Source organism: Electrona antarctica, assembly GCF_951216825.1.
Source record: "Electrona antarctica genome assembly, chromosome: 11".
Classification (NCBI taxonomy): Eukaryota; Metazoa; Chordata; class Actinopteri; order Myctophiformes; family Myctophidae; genus Electrona; species Electrona antarctica.
In genome coordinates, this window is record NC_136792.1 from 3,494,614 (window position 1) to 3,515,838 (window position 21,225).

The 21,225-nt window shown below is 40.4% G+C and overlaps 2 long non-coding RNA genes across 2 annotated transcripts; both read left to right on the forward strand.

Moving 5' to 3' along the window:
• The first annotated feature begins 17,919 nt into the window (after nt 1-17,919).
• Nucleotides 17,920-18,625, forward strand: LOC306931826. The gene is made up of 3 exons (XR_013791073.1): nt 17,920-18,086; nt 18,265-18,342; nt 18,537-18,625. It is a non-coding gene; the product is annotated as an uncharacterized lncRNA (long non-coding RNA).
• A 487-nt stretch (nt 18,626-19,112) lies between these two features.
• LOC306931824 lies at nt 19,113-20,257 on the forward strand. The gene is made up of 3 exons (XR_013791071.1): nt 19,113-19,238; nt 19,502-19,659; nt 20,158-20,257. It is a non-coding gene; the product is annotated as an uncharacterized lncRNA (long non-coding RNA).
• The last annotated feature ends 968 nt before the right edge of the window (nt 20,258-21,225 follow it).

The window sequence follows — 21,225 nt, forward strand, 5'->3', positions numbered from 1 at the left end:
CTCTGGTAGGCGCGTTTAGTTCTATGGTATAAAATATAGCTCGCTGGGTCTAGGCCGGGGGGTGGTTTAGGTGCAAGGTGCGGCTGTAGCGGCTGTGCGTACGCACGGTCATCTCGGGGGCACAGCTGAGAGGTGCATGCGGGTCGCCAGTTTCTGGTTGCCCTCCCTGCCTCTCGTTATCAGCTAGGCCTTTGCGGTGGCCTTCAGTGCATAAGTACCTTCCGCAAACCAGCATGAAGACGGGTGGAGTTTAGCTTGGGGATTATATAGGCTAGAGGGGCACTTGTATTTTTGGTTTTTCCTGCCAGCTGGGAACTTTAAGCGCGCACAGCCATGGTAACGTTAGATGTTGCTTTGGGATACCTTTCACTGAAACATGTGCAGAGATAGCCCCACATGTGCCCTCTCCCTACGCTCATTCTGTAGCTCCGAGATGAGGCACACCCTGGGCCCCTCCCACCCCGTTCAGAAACGGCGCATGTTTCCACAAGGAACGATTCTTACCCTTTTCTAAACAATGAATCCAAAACGTGAAGGGGCAGAAAAAGTTTACACTAATTCCACCAGAGGGGGCTCCACCAGAGGGGGCTAAAGCCGTAAGTTTGGAGAGTCAAGTGACTCGCCCTAAGTTCTGCCTTTGTTCTCTGCCTTTGTTCTCTGCTGCAGTAGTCTATGGGCAACTTGGCCTTAATTAATGGCTCGTCTGCGCCGTGGTTTGGGGGTTTTGTGAATGAAGTGACGTCATTTGGGGAACCGTTCCGGGGATTCCCTTGTCATTCATCAGTCCGGTGAGTACAAACTACTAAGCAAAGCAAAGTTACTATATTTACCCAGGGTAACTGGACTAAGCATCAGATACTTGTTTACAGCCAGGCCCTGCTCATAGAACATTTCATGGTAGTGGTTCAATGCCTTGCTCAAGGGCACTTCAGCGGTGGTAATTTTAACGTGCCGGTCCGGGGATACGAACTGGCGACCTTCCGGTATCAAGACCGCTCCGCAAACCGTTCGGCCACCGCTGCCTGCGATGTTTACTTCAGCGTACACGCTTGGGCATGTAGGCCCAAGCGTGTACAATAACGGCTCATAAACAAAATACAATAAAGAAACAACGCCTTTCCGAAGGGCGTTCGGAACAAAGGGTTAAACAATATAAGGTAGTTTTCACAGTTAGCAGTCACATATAGTAGCGGGTCGGAGGAAGACCATAGTGATGTTCCCTGGCGAGCTGTCAGACACAGACTGACTATGTAGAGAACAGTGCACTCATGGCCATCGAGTGCACGTGACCGGCAGCCAATCAGGAAGTCAGGCGTTGATCAGACGCCTGGCTAGAGCCGGCCCCTAGTTGATGTCACTGACAAGGTAATCACAGTCAATCCAACCTGAAGTGGAACAGAACACATATATAATAGAAGGCGCTCTCTATTCCAATATATGGTTCATAACAAGTCTACTAGATGTATAGTTATATATATATATATATATATATATAATAAGAGATATCACAGATAGGTCTATATATATAATATACCTCTATATATATAATATACCACAACAGTACCATCAGTTACCTCATATAAATATATACATAATATTAACCAATACATAAATATATATTTATACTACATCATACTACTCAACAAAAGTAATCATAACAAATAATAAACACACACGTGACCGCAGTCCATGTGACACTCTCCCACCCGAAAATAAGTTATTGCCCCGAATAAAAAACCTCCTACACCCTGGACAGAGCATCTGCAAAGCAAAGCAAAGCAAAGCAAAGTTATTTGTTTACCCAGGGTAAGTGGACTAAGCTCGAGATGCTTGTTTACAGCCACGCCCTACTCATAGAACATTTCATGGTTGAGGTTCAATGCCTTGCTCAAGGGCACTTCAGCGGTGGTAATTTTAACGTGCCGGTCCGGGGATTCGAACTGGCGACCTTCCGGTATCAAGACCGCTCCGCAAACCGTTCGGCCACCGCTGCCAAGAGGTTATCCAACCCCCTCTTGTGGCGGATTTCCACATTGAAGTCCTGGAGTAGTAACGACCACCTCATCAATCTGATCACCGTGATGGTTTTGTCTTCGTTCACCACAGGCGAGTTCACGATGTCCTTAGCTCTGCTGGCATAGCGCAAAGTGCTCAGGGTCTCACTGCAGTTCACATCAGCAGGAGAAATGGTTGCTATCATAATAGTTTTGGCGTTTCCACCCTGACTGTCTTTCAGGAGCCATGTCGGAACAGAGTCTCTGTAGGGGATGAAGATCAGTTTCTTCTTCTTCTTCGTTGTCTCTTGGCCCTCACTGAGATCGGCCAGTGCTGAGATCACGCTGCCCAGGGTGACCAGGGATTTGTTGATGTTGGCACCTTCCTTAAGCCGGGCGCCTGTGGTGCGCGTGGCATCAGCGCTCTCGCTGCCTAGTGCCAGGTCTACCAGGTGGATTTTACTCAGCATCTCACATGGCAGCTCTGCGTGGAACTGAGCCTGCGCGAAGTTTACGGTGAAGATGGCATGTGAGCGGCTGCTGACGTCATTCATGGCCGTGGTGCGGTTGCTGTTGCCTGCAGTCATCAGTTCCTCTACATCATGGTAGTCGTGTACACGGTGCTTGGACAGGCGCTCCACATAAGGTCCGTCCTGGGGATGCTCTCTCACTTTTAAGTTTTAACCCTCCACAATCTGTTGGTTTGGATCTCCTGATGAGAAGGTCCTGCACACGTTCATTGTAGATCTCCAGGTAGCTGACTTCTGCACGACACGGCATCACTCTCGTTCTCTGTGACATCTTACTGAACAATCCTTCACATATACGTGGGATTAAGCCTTTATCCCCTTCATTTTCCAGTGCCTGTCTGGCCATAGGCAAAAACACAGGCATTGAAACCTTCAAAGTCTGCTTTAAGCACGTCGACGCCTAAATCTTGAAAGATCTTTTCCTGGGATGCACAATTAGGGCTTCCTCCAGCTCAATCATAAGCCATATCAAAAGAGAAGGTCTTCTCACCTTCATTAGATCCATCCCCTCGTGTACCATTAGATAGAATCTTTTGATTCAGAATGGTGGTTGTGTTCCCCTTCATGTGGACAATCACTTTAGAAGATAACTGTCTCTCTCTTTTATCCAAGGGTCAAACTCGGACTGCCACTCGCACCGAAGCCATAATTATCTGGTCAAAATAAACCAGAGAATAAATAACCTACCTACCAGACAGTGCGTTCACCAACTATGCAATAATATTAATGGGGTTTATTATGAACTGAGCAAACTGCAACTATTAGCACCATTTACCATTTACCAACAACATAGGCTATTGTAGGGTTGTGCAGGTGAGATTTAAACCCCTGTGGGGTTAATAAGGTTAATCTCACCTCATTTAACTACAAACATACACATACATAAATCATAAAAACAAAGTAACAAAGTGGCATCATAAATAATACAACAATGGATTGGATACACAGATGAAAAAGTAAATTGGAAGAAAAAAACAAGTGTAGGCCTATGTGTGATGTGTGTGAGTGGAAGAGTGGAAAACATTTTGAACTGTTAGATTTGATCCAACAAATGGTTTCTATGGTTTTTTGATGAATTGAACATGGTGGACCCTCTTGTAAACAAGTGTAATGCTTAATTGGGTCGTCCACTCACAGTTAACAGTCTTTGTATTGAGTTTGTGCTTGAAATGTACTGTAATTCTGCAAACTGTTAATAAATATTTCAATCAATCAATCAATCTATATTGTACGTTTATATTTAAAATGATTTAGTGAAGTTAGACTTTGATGAGATCACAGTATAGCTGGTCCACTGTATTACACTGTACCATGGCTCCCCCTAGCGGCCGTCTATGGTATGTGCACCGTGCACGCTTCCAGCAGCAGCAGCGCTAGACTGCGCAATGTGCGCATGTGCACAACCCTATGAGTGTTGGTGTGAGTGTTTGTTGTTGTTTGTCACACTAGTCGATACATAGAAGGGATTTTTGTCCAGTGTCCACTTTAGTCCACTTTAGTCTTATATTTGCTAGCTTAGATTTGCCAAAAAACAGTGACCTTTCACCTCGCTGTATGGTGTGCCAATTTTATTTTTACACCTCTGCTGCTTAGCGGACAGTGTGGTCTTGTAGAGGAGGTCTCCCCGGACATGTGCATATGTCACACTAGTCGATACATAGCAGGGATTTTTGTCCAGTGTCCACTTTAGTTCACTTTAGTCTGGAAATGGGATTTTTTTTTACCTTTCACCTCGCTGTATGGTGTGCCATTTTTTTTTTACACCTCTGCTGCTTAGCGGACGGTGTAGTGTTGTAGAGGAGGTCTCCCCGGACATGTGCATATGTCACACTAGTCGATACATAGCAGGGATTTTCGTCCAGCGTTCACTTTAGTCTGGAAATGGGATTTTTTTTACCTTTCACCTCGCTGTATGGTGTGCCAATTTTATTTCTACACCTCTGCTGCTTAGCCGACAGTGTGGTCTTGTAGAGGAGGTCTCCCCGGACATGTGCATATGTCACACTAGTCGATACATAGCAGGGATTTTTGTCCAGCGTTCACTTTAGTCTGGAAATGGGATTTTTTTTACCTTTCACCTCGCTGTATGGTGTGCCAATTTTATTTTTACACCTCTGCTGCTTAGCGGACAGTGTGGTGTTGTAGAGGAGGTCTCCCCGGACATGTGCATATGTCACACTAGTCGATACATAGCAGGGATTTTTGTCCAGTGTCCACTTTAGTTCACTTTAGTCTTATATTTGCTAGCTTAGATTTGCCAAAAAAACAGTGACCTTTCACCTCGCTGTATGGTGTGCCAATTTTATTTTTACACCTCTGCTGCTTAGCGGACAGTGTGGTCTTGTAGAGGAGGTCTCCCCGGACATGTGCATATGTCACACTAGTCGATACATAGCAGGGATTTTTGTCCAGTGTCCACTTTAGTTCACTTTAGTCTGGAAATGGGATTTTTTTTTACCTTTCACCTCGCTGTATGGTGTGCCATTTTTTTTTTACACCTCTGCTGCTTAGCGGACGGTGTAGTGTTGTAGAGGAGGTCTCCCCGGACATGTGCATATGTCACACTAGTCGATACATAGCAGGGATTTTTGTCCAGCGTTCACTTTAGTCTGGAAATGGGATTTTTTTAACCTTTCACCTCGCTGTATGGTGTGCCAATTTTATTTTTACACCTCTGCTGCTTAGCGGACAGTGTGGTGTTGTAGAGGAGGTCTCCCCGGACATGTGCATATGTCACACTAGTCGATACATAGCAGGGATTTTTGTCCAGTGTCCACTTTAGTTCACTTTAGTCTGGAAATGGGATTTTTTTTACCTTTCACCTCGCTGTATGGTGTGCCATTTTTTTTTACACCTCTGCTGCTTAGCGGACGGTGTGGTGTTGTAGAGGAGGTCTCCCCGGACATGTGCATATGTCACACTAGTCGATACATAGCAGGGATTTTTGTCCAGCGTCCACTTTATAAAGTCTATGCACTCCAGTGAATAGCATTTATCCATTTAGATAACTTTTTAATTACTTATCTTTACACAGAAACATTACTTATTACTTATTTTTACATTTTTACATAATGTGTGTCTAGCATTATAGCATGCTTAATTTATAGTTTTAAAGGCGTAGTGAAACGGAAATGGTGGACATTTTATTTTGAAGTTTCAGACGGTCTCAAGTTGAAACACCGCTATGAAGTTTCTGAACCAATCAGAGTGTCGCATCCCTTCAGGGAATGGGACGGTAGCTAGGGACGGGTAGCTATGCTACGCAGGACAGTGTGTGGTTGTTTGTTTACAAATCAGATAGTCGGACAGCTTTAACAGTTTACACTTAATGTGGCTTATTTCTACCCTATAATGTTTTCAGATACATTTTTAGCGTGATGATTAAGTTGAAACCGAGTAATACCACTGGGCGAAAAGAGCAAGAATCCCTAAATTCCGGTTTTAGGATTCTTCTAGAATACGGACATTTCTGATGCATATCCTGAGTTTTGTTGATATGTGGCATATTATGTAAAATATGAACTCAATATACACCCTGAAGACAATATATTGTACTAGGATATGAGCGTAATTTTATTTTTGTCATGTATCTGTTCCGAAAATGACCTGTTTGTCATGTATCTGTTCCGAAAATGACCTGAGGGCGAAAATAGCAAGAATCCCTAAATTCCGGTTTTAGGATTCTTCTAGAATACGGACATTTCTGATGCATATCCTGAGTTTTGTTGATATGCGGCATATTATGTAAAATATGAACTCAATATACACCCTGAAGACAATATATTGTACTAGGATATGAGAGTAATTTTATTTTTGTCATGTATCTGTTCCGAAAATGACCTGTTTGTCATGTATCTGTTCCGAAAATGACCTGAGGGCGAAAATAGCAAGAATCCCTAATTTCCGGTTTTAGGATTCTTCTAGAATACGGACATTTCTTATGCATATCCTGAGTTTGTTGATATGCGGCATATTATGTAAAATATGAACTCAATATACACCCTGAAGACAATATATTGTACTAGGATATGAGCGTAATTTTATTTTGGTCATGTATGTGTTCCGAAAATGACCTGAGGGCGAAAATAGCAAGAATCCCTAATTTCCGGTTTTAGGATTCTTCTAGAATACGGACATTTCTTATGCATATCCTGAGTTTGTTGATATGCGGCATATTATGTAAAATATGAACTCAATATACACCCTGAAGACAATATATTGTACTAGGATATGAGCGTAATTTTATTTTTGTCATGTATCTGTTCCGAAAATGACCTGAGGGCGAAAATAGCAAGAATCCCTAATTTACGGTTTTAGGATTCTTCTAGAATACGGACATTTCTTATGCATATCCTGAGTTTGTTGATATGCGGCATATTATGTAAAATATGAACTCAATATACACCCTGAAGACAATATATTGTACTAGGATATGAGCGTAATTTTATTTTTGTCATGTATCTGTTCCGAAAATGACCTGAGGGCGAAAATAGCAAGAATCCCTAATTTCCGGTTTTAGGATTCTTCTAGAATACGGACATTTCTTATGCATATCCTGAGTTTGTTGATATGCGGCATATTATGTAAAATATGAACTCAATATACACCCTGAAGACAATATATTGTACTAGGATATGAGCGTAATTTTATTTTTGTCATGTATGTGTTCCGAAAATGACCTGAGGGCGAAAATAGCAAGAATCCCTAATTTCCGGTTTTAGGATTCTTCTAGAATACGGACATTTCTTATGCATATCCTGAGTTTGTTGATATGCGGCATATTATGTAAAATATGAACTCAATATACACCCTGAAGACAATATATTGTACTAGGATATGAGCGTAATTTTATTTTTGTCATGTATGTGTTCCGAAGATGACCTGAGGGCGAAAATAGCAAGAATCCCTAATTTCCGGTTTTAGGATTCTTCTAGAATACGGACATTTCTTATGCATATCCTGAGTTTGTTGATATGCGGCATATTATGTAAAATATGAACTCAATATACACCCTGAAGACAATATATTGTACTAGGATATGAGCGTAATTTTATTTTGGTCATGTATGTGTTCCGAAAATGACCTGAGGGCGAAAATAGCAAGAATCCCTAATTTCCGGTTTTAGGATTCTTCTAGAATACGGACATTTCTTATGCATATCCTGAGTTTGTTGATATGCGGCATATTATGTAAAATATGAACTCAATATACACCCTGAAGACAATATATTGTACTAGGATATGAGCGTAATTTTATTTTTGTCATGTATCTGTTCCGAAAATGACCTGAGGGCGAAAATAGCAAGAATCCCTAATTTACGGTTTTAGGATTCTTCTAGAATACGGACATTTCTTATGCATATCCTGAGTTTGTTGATATGCGGCATATTATGTAAAATATGAACTCAATATACACCCTGAAGACAATATATTGTACTAGGATATGAGCGTAATTTTATTTTTGTCATGTATCTGTTCCGAAAATGACCTGAGGGCGAAAATAGCAAGAATCCCTAATTTCCGGTTTTAGGATTCTTCTAGAATACGGACATTTCTTATGCATATCCTGAGTTTGTTGATATGCGGCATATTATGTAAAATATGAACTCAATATACACCCTGAAGACAATATATTGTACTAGGATATGAGCGTAATTTTATTTTTGTCATGTATGTGTTCCGAAAATGACCTGAGGGCGAAAATAGCAAGAATCCCTAATTTCCGGTTTTAGGATTCTTCTAGAATACGGACATTTCTTATGCATATCCTGAGTTTGTTGATATGCGGCATATTATGTAAAATATGAACTCAATATACACCCTGAAGACAATATATTGTACTAGGATATGAGCGTAATTTTATTTTTGTCATGTATGTGTTCCGAAGATGACCTGAGGGCGAAAATAGCAAGAATCCCTAATTTCCGGTTTTAGGATTCTTCTAGAATACGGACATTTCTTATGCATATCCTGAGTTTGTTGATATGCGGCATATTATGTAAAATATGAACTCAATATACACCCTGAAGACAATATATTGTACTAGGATATGAGCGTAATTTTATTTTGGTCATGTATGTGTTCCGAAAATGACCTGAGGGCGAAAATAGCAAGAATCCCTAATTTCCGGTTTTAGGATTCTTCTAGAATACGGACATTTCTTATGCATATCCTGAGTTTGTTGATATGCGGCATATTATGTAAAATATGAACTCAATATACACCCTGAAGACAATATATTGTACTAGGATATGAGCGTAATTTTATTTTGGTCATGTATGTGTTCCGAAAATGACCTGAGGGCGAAAATAGCAAGAATCCCTAATTTCCGGTTTTAGGATTCTTCTAGAATACGGACATTTCTTATGCATATCCTGAGTTTGTTGATATGCGGCATATTATGTAAAATATGAACTCAATATACACCCTGAAGACAATATATTGTACTAGGATATGAGCGTAATTTTATTTTTGTCATGTATGTGTTCCGAAAATGACCTGAGGGCGAAAATAGCAAGAATCCCTAATTTCCGGTTTTAGGATTCTTCTAGAATACGGACATTTCTTATGCATATCCTGAGTTTGTTGATATGCGGCATATTATGTAAAATATGAACTCAATATACACCCTGAAGACAATATATTGTACTAGGATATGAGCGTAATTTTATTTTGGTCATGTATGTGTTCCGAAGATGACCTGAGGGCGAAAATAGCAAGAATCCCTAATTTCCGGTTTTAGGATTCTTCTAGAATACGGACATTTCTTATGCATATCCTGAGTTTGTTGATATGCGGCATATTATGTAAAATATGAACTCAATATACACCCTGAAGACAATATATTGTACTAGGATATGAGCGTAATTTTATTTTGGTCATGTATGTGTTCCGAAAATGACCTGAGGGCGAAAATAGCAAGAATCCCTAATTTCCGGTTTTAGGATTCTTCTAGAATACGGACATTTCTTATGCATATCCTGAGTTTGTTGATATGCGGCATATTATGTAAAATATGAACTCAATATACACCCTGAAGACAATATATTGTACTAGGATATGAGCGTAATTTTATTTTGGTCATGTATGTGTTCCGAAAATGACCTGAGGGCGAAAATAGCAAGAATCCCTAATTTCCGGTTTTAGGATTCTTCTAGAATACGGACATTTCTTATGCATATCCTGAGTTTGTTGATATGCGGCATATTATGTAAAATATGAACTCAATATACACCCTGAAGACAATATATTGTACGAGGATATGAGCGTAATTTTATTTTTGTCATGTATCTGTTCCGAAAATGACCTGAGGGCGAAAATAGCAAGAATCCCTAATTTCCGGTTATAGGATTCTTCTAGAATACGGACATTTCTTATGCATATCCTGAGTTTGTTGATATGCGGCATATTATGTAAAATATGAACTCAATATACACCCTGAAGACAATATATTGTACTAGGATATGAGCGTAATTTTATTTTGGTCATGTATGTGTTCCGAAAATGACCTGAGGGCGATAATAGCAAGAATCCCTAATTTCCGGTTTTAGGATTCTTCTAGAATACGGACATTTCTTATGCATATCCTGAGTTTGTTGATATGCATATTATGTAAAATATGAACTCAATATACACCCTGAAGACAATATATTGTACTAGGATATGAGCGTAGTTTTATTTTTGTCATGTATGTGTTCCGAAGATGACCTGAGGGCGAAAATAGCAAGAATCCCTAATTTCCGGTTTTAGGATTCTTCTAGAATACGGACATTTCTGATGCATATCCTGAGTTTGTTCTATTATGCACGATATAACCATTGGGCCTGTTTTGAGTGAGATATTTTACTGATATTGGTACTTGGTAGTTCATGAACATTGACATGTTGGATAAGTCACTGGATTTTCTGTAGAATACAGAGCTGATTGACCTGAGTTCTTTGATTTGCCAAATGTTATCAAATACAAACCCACTATACATCACAAGGACATACATCTCTGCTGTCAGGAAGAAACCACTGTTATTTCTTTCAGAAAATGAAGAAAACATTTTTTTTAAAACAAAGCAATACTGCCTTAGTTGGAATTTATATATTGCCACTTACTTGCATGAGAGGTGGTAGAGTTAGCTGTTTTAACAGACAGTTTGAGTTTCCAATTGAGTTAAGAGGTTTAGTTCAAAGCACCTTTTACGATTTCATTGTGTGTTAATAGCATTGATTTGAAACCTCCAAAATAGAGTTGGGTGGTACCTCCCGACAGTAACAATACTATAAGGATACCAGCAGCTACATCTTATTTTTGTCATGTGTTCCAAATAACACATTTCCACGATTTTTCAAAAACAAAAGGGGGATGGCACTCTATTGTGTAAAGGTTGTTGGGGGGGCATTCTGCCCAACAATTACATAGGTTAAACCAGGGGTTAAACTATGGTGCGTGCACCCCTTGTGGTTCCCAAAGTGGGGTCTGGGGACCCCCAGGGGTCCTTGAGGGAGTTCCGTGGGGTCCCCAGCTAAATGATAGTTTGGAACCAAATGGACCCTTATTGGTCTATAACTCTGAGTGTACAATTGGAACCATGTGTACACTCTCAATTAACATTGATTTTACAATATAAATTGGGGTCCCAGAGATGGAAATGCCATTAAATGGGGGGTCTGTTAGAGCCGTACATATCTTCTCTTATGGGAGTTCCTGACATATCTTTTCAAATGGGAGTCCGCGGGCTAATAAATGTCAATTTGGGGGTCCTTGACATGAAAACATTTGGGAACCACTGCTCTATGGGGTGCGTGACATGAAAAGGGTAATGGTGGATTTATGGTGATATTTAACACAAACAGCCAAATCTGCAACACTGTTGTAAGGATTAAGAGCGTCTGCTAAATGCCTAAATTGTAAATTGTAAATTGTAAGGAGATGTATAGAGCAGCTGCAGGAGTATACAGCAGATGGCATGTCTTTCAGTGCATTGGGTGCACGGACAGTACAGGGGGGTGCACAGGGGGTGCACGGACAAAAACATTTGTGTACCGTTAAACATATCTTGCTGAAGGTAGTGTTACCTTACCAACACATTAACAGATTCCTGTCTTGCTGTAGAAAATGCTACTTTGAAGTACAGCATGCACACTGGCTACTGTACGTGCCACGTAGGGTAAAACGGACGAAAGGAGTGTTCGTCGGAGAGAGACGAGAGAGAGTGCTAATAATAATTTAAACAGTAATTGACTAGAATGGTTATACATATGGAGATATTATTAACTGAAGTCACACACACACACACACACACACACACACACACACACACACACACACACACACACACACACACACACACACACACACACACACACACACACACACACACACACACACACACACACACATTGTACAGTGCGAATGGGACAACATATAACCTATTTGTTTGATAATTACATTATGTATTGTGCCTGACTTGAATGAGCAATATATAATCGGGGACTCATGGGAGCCCATAATGCTCAGAGGCCTGAGGATTTAAACATCAAGGTTTCCCGAGTCCACCTCAGCCCCCCCATACATGCAGGCTTCTTCACCAACTGTAGAAGCTCTTCAACAGTTTGAAGGGGTTTACGGCACACAGGCATGACTTTAGTGACCTGTCAACCGGCCGGATACAGAATGTGTAGGGGTCTTAGTCATCCATGAGCATGCAGGGGACATATTTTAAAATATCTCCTTCTGACTGACTTCAATGAGCCATCAGGGACTGTGAACCAATAATGCTCTGAGCCCTGCTTGCCTAATCTGTACAGTAGGCTATGCGCATACAATTCGGCTGGCCGAGACGAACGAGAAAACATATAGGTCTCCTCCCAAACGGACACTCCTAAAGGTCAACAGTCACCCAAGACTTTGAAGCGACCTTTGGGCATTATAAATCGTTTAAATATTTTTAAAAAATCCTTTTTTTTCAGGCAGGACACATTTTTCATATTTGAAGGATGCCAAATCCGATGAAATGGGTCTCGTGTCTCTCCGACACTTCTAAGCGTCCACGATCAAGGAATAGACACGACATTCGGACTAAGCCGATTCAACATTTGCGGCCTTCTGTCCTTAAAATCAATAGTAAATTCCCCAAAAATCGTAGAGACAAACGGAAAAAAGATCTTCGATCGGCTGGCCGAGACGGACGAGAAAACATAGGTCTCCTCCCAAACGGACACTCCTAAAGGTCAACATTCACCCAAGAGGCTTTGAAGTGACCTTTTTGGCATTATAAATCCTTTAAATATTTTAAAAAAAATCCTTTTTTTTCAGGCAGGACACATTTTTCATATTTGAAGGATGCCAAATCCGATGAAATGGGTCTCGTGTCTCTCCGACACTTCTAAGCGTCCACGATCAAGGAATAGACACGACATTCGGACTAAGCCGATTCAACATTTGCGGCCTTCTGTCCTTAAAATCAATAGTAGATTCCCAAAAAATCGTAGAGACAAACGGAAAAAAGATCTTCGATCGGCTGGCCGAGACGAACGAGAAGACATAGGTCTCCTCCCAAACGGACACTCCTAAAGGCCAACATTCACCCAAGAGGCTTTGAAGCGACCTTTTTGGCATTATAAATCCTTTAAATATTAAAAAAAAATCCTTTTTTTTCAGGCAGGACACATTTTTCATATTTGAAGGATGCCAAATCCGATGAAATGGGTCTCGTGTCTCTCCGACACTTCTAAGCGTCCACGATCAAGGAATAGACACGACATTCGGACTAAGCCGATTCAACATTTGCGGCCTTCTGTCCTTAAAATCAATAGTAAATTCCCAAAAAATCGTAGAGACAAACGGAAAAAAGATCTTCGATCGGCTGGCCGAGACGAACGAGAAGACATAGGACACTCCTAAAGGTCAACATTCACCCAAGAGGCTTTGAAGCGACCTTTTTGGCATTATAAATCCTTTAAATATTTTTAAAAAATCCTTTTTTTTCAGGCAGGACACATTTTTCATATTTGAAGGATGCCAAGGACCTTTTGTTGATCAGGCAAGTCTGACTGTGTGTGTGTGTGTGTGTGTGTGTGTGTGTGTGTGTGTGTGTGTGTGTGTGTGTGTGTGTGTGTGTGTGTGTGTGTGTGCGCGTGCGTGCGTGCGTGTGTGTGTGTGTGTGCGACTTCAGTTAATAATATCTCCATATGTATAACCATTCTAGTCAATTACTGTTTAAACAAAGCTGGTGAGAAATGATGACCAAAAGCTGACTAGAGTTGCTATATAGACAAATTTCAGAAAGGTCAGCTGGTGCAGCATTTAAGGGTTTCTATTAAAAAATAATAAAGAATGGCAAGTGAAAGGGTATTAGGAGGACTGTACTGGTCAAATGACGTGAACTGCACAGTTCCCTCGCCGTTTGTGGAGGGCAAAGCGGGAGGTCATGACACCATGACCCAAATGGCATTGAGGATTCACATGACTTCACTTGGCATTAATTCATCTTTCAACTGTGTTCCAGGACATTCTTCCCAAAACATTGCAGCTCATTTGTCTGTAGTTAGATCGACGTATGATCGACCACACAAAGTTGGAAGTGGACTACAAAATAATTCACAGGCACCTACAAAATGTGCATGGTGCCTGTCTGTGTTTTGGTAAATGGCACCATCATAATATAACATGCCAGTCTCCCACCTGCCCAGAGGGGTTTGATCTATCTATCTATCTATCTATCTATCTATCTATCTATCTATCTATCTATCTATCTATCTATCTATCAGCGAGACAGACAGTGAGATAGACAGCGAGACAGAAAGACAGACAGACTGTCTGTCTGTCTGTCTGTCCTTTTTCAAGGACCCCCAGTTTGACATGCATATGCCACGTCAGACTTTCAGGTCCGTCATTGCCATCCCCAGTTCCTGCTTACTGATGTGAGGGTATAAATTCCAGGATGGTATCTTGCAACCTTACGGAGGGGGAAAGACCTTCTTTAATACTTGGTTGTCTATGCTAAATCTTTCCAATGTGTGTAGTAGCGGCACCCACACACATTATCACACATTTGAAAAGATTATGGATTTTACAATCACATACACACACACACACACACACACACACACAGACACACGCGCGCACCATGCTTGGCTCCAGGATTAAATGACTGAGGCCGGCAAATAAAAATGTCAATTGTCAAATGTCAATCTAATTTTTAAATTTAAACTATGAGGGTGCAGAATTTGCAACTGAGGGTGCCAGGCACCAGTTATTGGTCTCATAACTTTCATTTTTAATTTTACGTAGATCTATAAGGGTCCATTTGGTTTAACCAACTCTCCATCATTTAGCTGGGGGCCACCTGGAACCCCTATAAGGACCACTGGTGGTCCCCGAACAACTGGAACTCCCCAGAACCACTGCTGAGTGTAACCCACCTGATAATAACCATATAATTTAATATCAAACACAAAAAAACTGCTTGAAATAAGTTTTTTTTTAAACTGCATCATACAGTCAATACAGACAACATACATTAATTGACAGGTTGTAAGAAAATAATCAGTTTAAGGCCCAAACAATCTGTATTATTATATTATATTGTGAATGAAAGTGAAAGAAATCAGGCATTCATCATTGTAGTTGCTGAAGAAACGTGACATAAGGAGTGTTAATGGAAAGCACTTAAAAGATCAACTACACATCCCACAATGCATTGCAGCTCTTCAGTTCACCCATAGTGCACCGCGTTTTTGAAAAGACGAAATCTGATTGGCTGTGACGTTTAGGCAGTGACGTGGCATGCAGCCATTGGCTCATGAAAGAGCACACGCTGTCCTTTGAACAGAGAGGAGCCACACACAGAAGACACACACAGAAGCTGTAGCATGGAATGGATATTACAGGTAATGCTAAGCTTTTATTTATTGGTTTGCAGCTACATTTGCACTTCATACTGTAGTGTTTTCAGCCTTTGTCAATGTTTGCCTTTGTCAATGTTTTCATGTCAAACCAAAAGTAGGCTATTTGGCTGCAGAGCCACGTTTGAAAAGACTTAAAATATGTTGCTTAATTAAAGGTAGTGTAGAGGATTTTCTTTGGTTGAAATAAGTGTCATAGCTCTATATTGTGATAATCATTGGTATAGTCTGTGTTTGTTCAGTAACAGTTTAAGTAGCTCTATATTGTGACAGTAATCATTGCTATAGAGTGTTTGTTCAGCAACAAGAATAAAATTGGTCCAATGGCTGGAGTTTGATATTCTCCCAACATGAAATCTATTACAAGAGTATATTTCAAGAATTCGGAAAGTATCCATATGGAGGATATCACCATATTCGGGCAAAGGATTCTTGGGTTTTTCGCTCAGTGGCTGTTTTCAATATAACTAATGGACTAATTAGCACTGCAGTTGTGCACATGATTATGTAACAGATTTTTGTATGCCAGATAGCACTATGAGAGCATTTCTGGCAATTTCATTGCTTTCAATTAAAAAGAGGAATGTACAGTATTGTTAGTGCAGTGGTTCTCAACCGGTCCGTCTGATTTTTTCGGGGTCCCCAGATGACAGTAATACAGTGACAATTTAAGGAAAGACTACATCAAAAGTAATCAAGAAACCATCATATAAACTGGTCAAACATGGGCCAAATAAAAAATAGCTGATCTACAAGCTCAATGCATGGAATTGTGAGCTTGTAGATCCGATAGTCACTTACTGTCTCCAGCACATTTTGTTTTAGCTTGTCTTTGAGGTACTACTGTATATAGCTGATATGTCCTATAGCCTGGTGCGTGTTAACATGTGCTTAGATAATGTAGAATTTGTTTTCGTGCATGAAATATTTTTGATAAAATTCAGGAATTCAGAGAAAAGCGGTTGGAAGGATCTCTGTGTCACTGCACACTTTGACACTGCACACTTTTGCCATGAGTTCTAAATGTACAGATGAGTTACATACAAGGACAGTACAGTAATTTGGAGTTACTTTAGATGCATACTGATAATAGGTCTAGTGGCGGTTTTGTATAGGGTTCTTTCTTGTGTGCTTCTGGAAGACCATATTGACATTTCAAAACCTATTTACATCACTGATGGTCGATAGGGAAGTGTAAAATAATCAAATTAACCTTTATATAGAGCACAGTTGCACTGGATTTCATAAATTTTACTCACCGCTGAGTATAATGTGAAGTTTAGGTGGAGTACAAAGCAGCAACATTGCCAACGCAGCATGCTGCAACCAAACACTGAATGCTGCCTTCAGTGACTGACACAGTGAGGGGAGTGGCAGTTCAGGAAGTGACATCATATTCTTTATACTGATCTGACTGACTGATCATTGACATGTTTGGTTACCATTTTTAACTGGGTTACCCCTCCGATTGCAAATATTATAGTAGTTAGTTAGTTTCTAATAGTATTTCATATTTTATCACCTTGTTTATTAGTGATTGCTTGAAAGAGAGTGTCAACCAGTTGCTGATGATATTGTGACATCAAATGATGCACCATGAAAGCATAGGATTGGCACAAATCTTCCATGAGACCTTTTGTGTTATGGAAGGTATTGGATAGTGTCTTAACAGTTAAGGGGAGATATGGACAAAATCAAAATGGTACCACATTATGATGATTGTGGTGGTCATCTGGCCTAAGGCAACACATGGTGCGAGGGAAGGATAAAGTATAGAAAAGTAGGAAAAACAAGAAGAAAATAACTGAATGGCCTTTGTCAAGGTCAAATCTGTTGTGCAGTCAACTTGTTGGATTGGTGCTTCCAGTGGGAAAAAAATAAGGAGTTTCCAGTTATGGTGTCAAATAGAAATTATATATATAAAAAGTTATGTGAGTCTGTGACTGTTCTTTAGTGGAAAATGCAGTGATGAAAATGTTATAAGATGGTCTGTCATATCCCTTCATTCAGGCCAAGAAAAGCTATGGCATCCAATTTGAAAATGAAAAAAAAGTTTTCTCAAAACAAAGTTCTTGCAATGTTGTGGTCAGTTGAATGTGTTCAATTCCCTCTGCTCTTAGTAGCAGGTCATTATTGGCATGATCATCGCTGACAGGCCTGGTTATCCATGTTGTTATTGAAAGTGTGTTTGTGTTATATACTTATGCAGTCTTTGCGCCTGTGTTTTATGTAGCCAAAATACAAAACTGGTGTTGCCGTTAATACAATCTCCGTTGGTACAGTAGGTCTGGTTGGTGTCAGTGAATGTTTGAGAGTGTATGTAGGATATGTATCCCAGTAATTGCAGTGATCTGTAGTTGCCAATGAGTTTACAGACATGTATTCATGTTTTTCTTTTTTTTATGCTAAGGTTTTCTCAAAGGGATGTGTGTATGTGTGTGTATATGTGTGTGTGCCCATTTTTGCTTTTGAAAACTGGTGTAACTTTTCCTTAATTCCAGAAATGGCAGAAATAAAAGTTGGCTAAGGTCCTGCAGCTCCAACGCCCTGATTGGGTGTAGACCTTCATAGCACCATGGCACAACTTCCCAGAGGAACTGTTGCAGTCTTTGGACACCGGAGAAACATCAAATGGGAATTCAGGAAGATTGTGGTGAAATTATGAATGTGAGTTCCTGCTTAGGAAGAACTAAGCAGACTAAGCAACTAAGCAGAACTAAGCAGGAAGAACACAACTGTATGCAGCTGAACTTGTATTTCCCTCAACCTGAAATACAATACATTTATGTTGATGGTGATGAGCAGTTTTAAAATCTTAATGATGCTTGTTTTATTATTTTGTTAGTTTCTTATTCAGAGAGTCCTGTTTTCTGCAAAACGTCTACCCATCAGCGCTGGCATCAACCCTGGGGTTTCTGGAGAGGTGTGTATTTTTGTGTTTGCTTTAGCCTGCACTAAAAGAAAGTAGCACTGCCTAATCTAAATCTTTTCCATTAGAAGTTGCCTTAAATGAACATCTTCAATTAAAAATATATTTTTCTTTGTTTTATAATATATATATATATAATATATATATATATATATATATATAATACTGTTTTTATTCTATTTCCGCAGGTGTCTGTTCTCCATCAACCCAGAGAAGGAGAGCACATCGTATCTATAGTTGTGAATCCTAGGTATACCTTGATTCACTCTCGGACCATGAGTAGTGAGATTGTTGATTATGGTAAGATTCATAGTGTCCACGCATGAATCTTACCGTGTCCACGCACGCACGCGGCGAGTGTGCGTGCGTGGACACACACACACACACAGTACTTAGATATACACACACACACACACACACACACACACACACAGTACTTAGATATACACACACACACACACACACAGTACTTAGATATACACACATTAATAATTTGAAATTCTATTTTATCAGGTCAACCCAGATGGTGGAGAAGACGACCAAAGACCAGGAACCTTTGAGTAACATGATCTTCGAATATTGGCTTTTAAAACAAGTAAGCTTAAACATTCAGTACGCATTTCATAGACACACATACACCACCCTCCAGTCTTTATTATTTTTTAATTGCTTTATATAATCTACATTAGTTTATTTTCTTTACATGGCTGTATTATAATCTAAAGATTTTCTTCATTGTCCTTGTGTGTCTGCAGATGCATGTTCTTGATCAACCCAGAGAAAGGCACTAAAGTGGAAAGCAAAACAAATCACGACTTGGTGTGAATCCTAGGGTGTCTACCATGATCCAGTTTCTTTCGGACCATGACTGGGGCGTGATCTTGAATATGGTAAGAATTTTGGCCACGCACGCACGTGTTATTCGGTGCATTATCCTGGTGGCTTTCTTTCACATGTCCTCTCGGTTATGAGGGAACACGCATGCGTTTAAGACACTACACCCCGAAGAGACCCAGCTATGACCTGTGGTCCTGCACTGCTACCTATTGACCAAGGTTATTGTGATTTTGTTGGAAAATGAAACACAGAACATAAACTTGTAATAATAACAGTAATTCAATCCTAACTTATTTATTTCCCCTCACATTTGTAGAGCGGTAACACAGCTCACCAGAAGGGTGGATGCCGTCAAGGAGTTGTCCAGCACCGTCAAGGAGAGCTTTTCAGGGGTGACAGAGGCTGGACAGGATGGAGGCATCCATCCTGCAAACGCCTCCTCCTGCCAGCCAAAAGATTCCCCAAGAGCTGTCTGTATGTACTTAATCTACCTATTTATCTTCAACAGAGCCCCCCCCCCCCCCAACAGTACAACTCTAGAAACCCTTGTATAAATGTATGGCTGTGACCCTACCCAGTTCACTGTCTCTGCATTCTATGTATGTTTACCTTGCTTACTGTAAATCGCTCTTGATAAAGTGTGCTAAATGCCTAAATTGTAGATTAGTGTTGATTTGATACGGTTAAAAATAACAGATGGCACAATGACCAAATATTGACAAATGTAATATTGGTGTGATTTGTGTTATTTTTTTGTTAAATAGGTTGGTTTTCTATTCAAATGGTAATCATGTCTGTAGTGTTTGCTAAATAATAGGGGTCTCCCTGTCTCTATAGCTAGCTCGTCAGAGTACCCCCATTTAGTTTGACAGTTTACATTTTGTCTGCTAATTTCTATCACCATCCTTTTGAGATGCCTTAATATAATACATTTAGAGATCATAATGTGGTATTTGTGTTGTCATTCACTAGAAGCCTGTAACAGGGCTTTTGAAAGCCTCAAGACAACCACACGAATTGAGCTGGCCGGGACATTGGAGGATGTGAAGAGGAGGAAGGCTCTCACTAGCCGGAGGGATCGGGTGAGCTATTGACCTGCTCTTACTGACATGTGAAATGTCAGAACCTGATGTCTCCCTTTTGACTGATACCTGTCCATTTAAACTCTAGACGGGCCTGCCCCAAAGTTATTAGTGCAGCTGCGCCCGGCAACTAGAGTTCAACAGGCCTGAATTAAGGCCTATCAAACCCTGTACACAAGAGAATGTCCCCGCTACCACCCTTAGATCTCCATATATGGAGCTGACCTGTTCTGACATTCCATATGTTGATCTGACATCATCAAACACTGTACACTCAAGACATGCTCCTTATAGTCCGGCAGCCACGGTTATGGCTATGGGGTGGGAAATTTGGTATACTTTTTTTTTTATTGGCCTAAAATATTGTCTATATACTGCTGACCGGCTGTCACTATTGGGCAATTTTTTTTATAGGGGTTTCTTGTGACCCTACCATTAACATCCTATGGCAGGCAGAAATGTCAAAAATGATCTTTATGCTTTAAGTAGCATGTGACATGTCAAACTATGGGGTTTTCATGATTCTGAATCCATTCCAAGCATTAGTTTGAGGTCAGCACATTTTGGGCACATTTGGGCTAGTGGCTATGGCTGCTTTTAGCCCAAGGAGTGTTTTTTGTGCAAAACTAATGCTTGGAATGGATTCAGAATAATAAACCCCCTAGTTTGACATGTCGCATGCTACTTAAAGCAAAAGGAAAGTTTGACATTTTTGCATGCCATAGGATGTTAATTTTAAACTAAAGAAGCCTGTCGGCTGCCGGACTATTAGGCTATATGGCCAGTACAGAATTCATTCCTTGTTGATCTGACCCTTCCATGCCAAAGCGCCAGTGCTCACCCAGCAGTCTACCGTCAACAAGTGCACACATCCGCCTCTTAGGTGTCTTACTGGTTTATTTAAGCCAAGGGATATAACAGTGAGGTGGTCATTACAGAGAAATCTGCTGCAGGACAT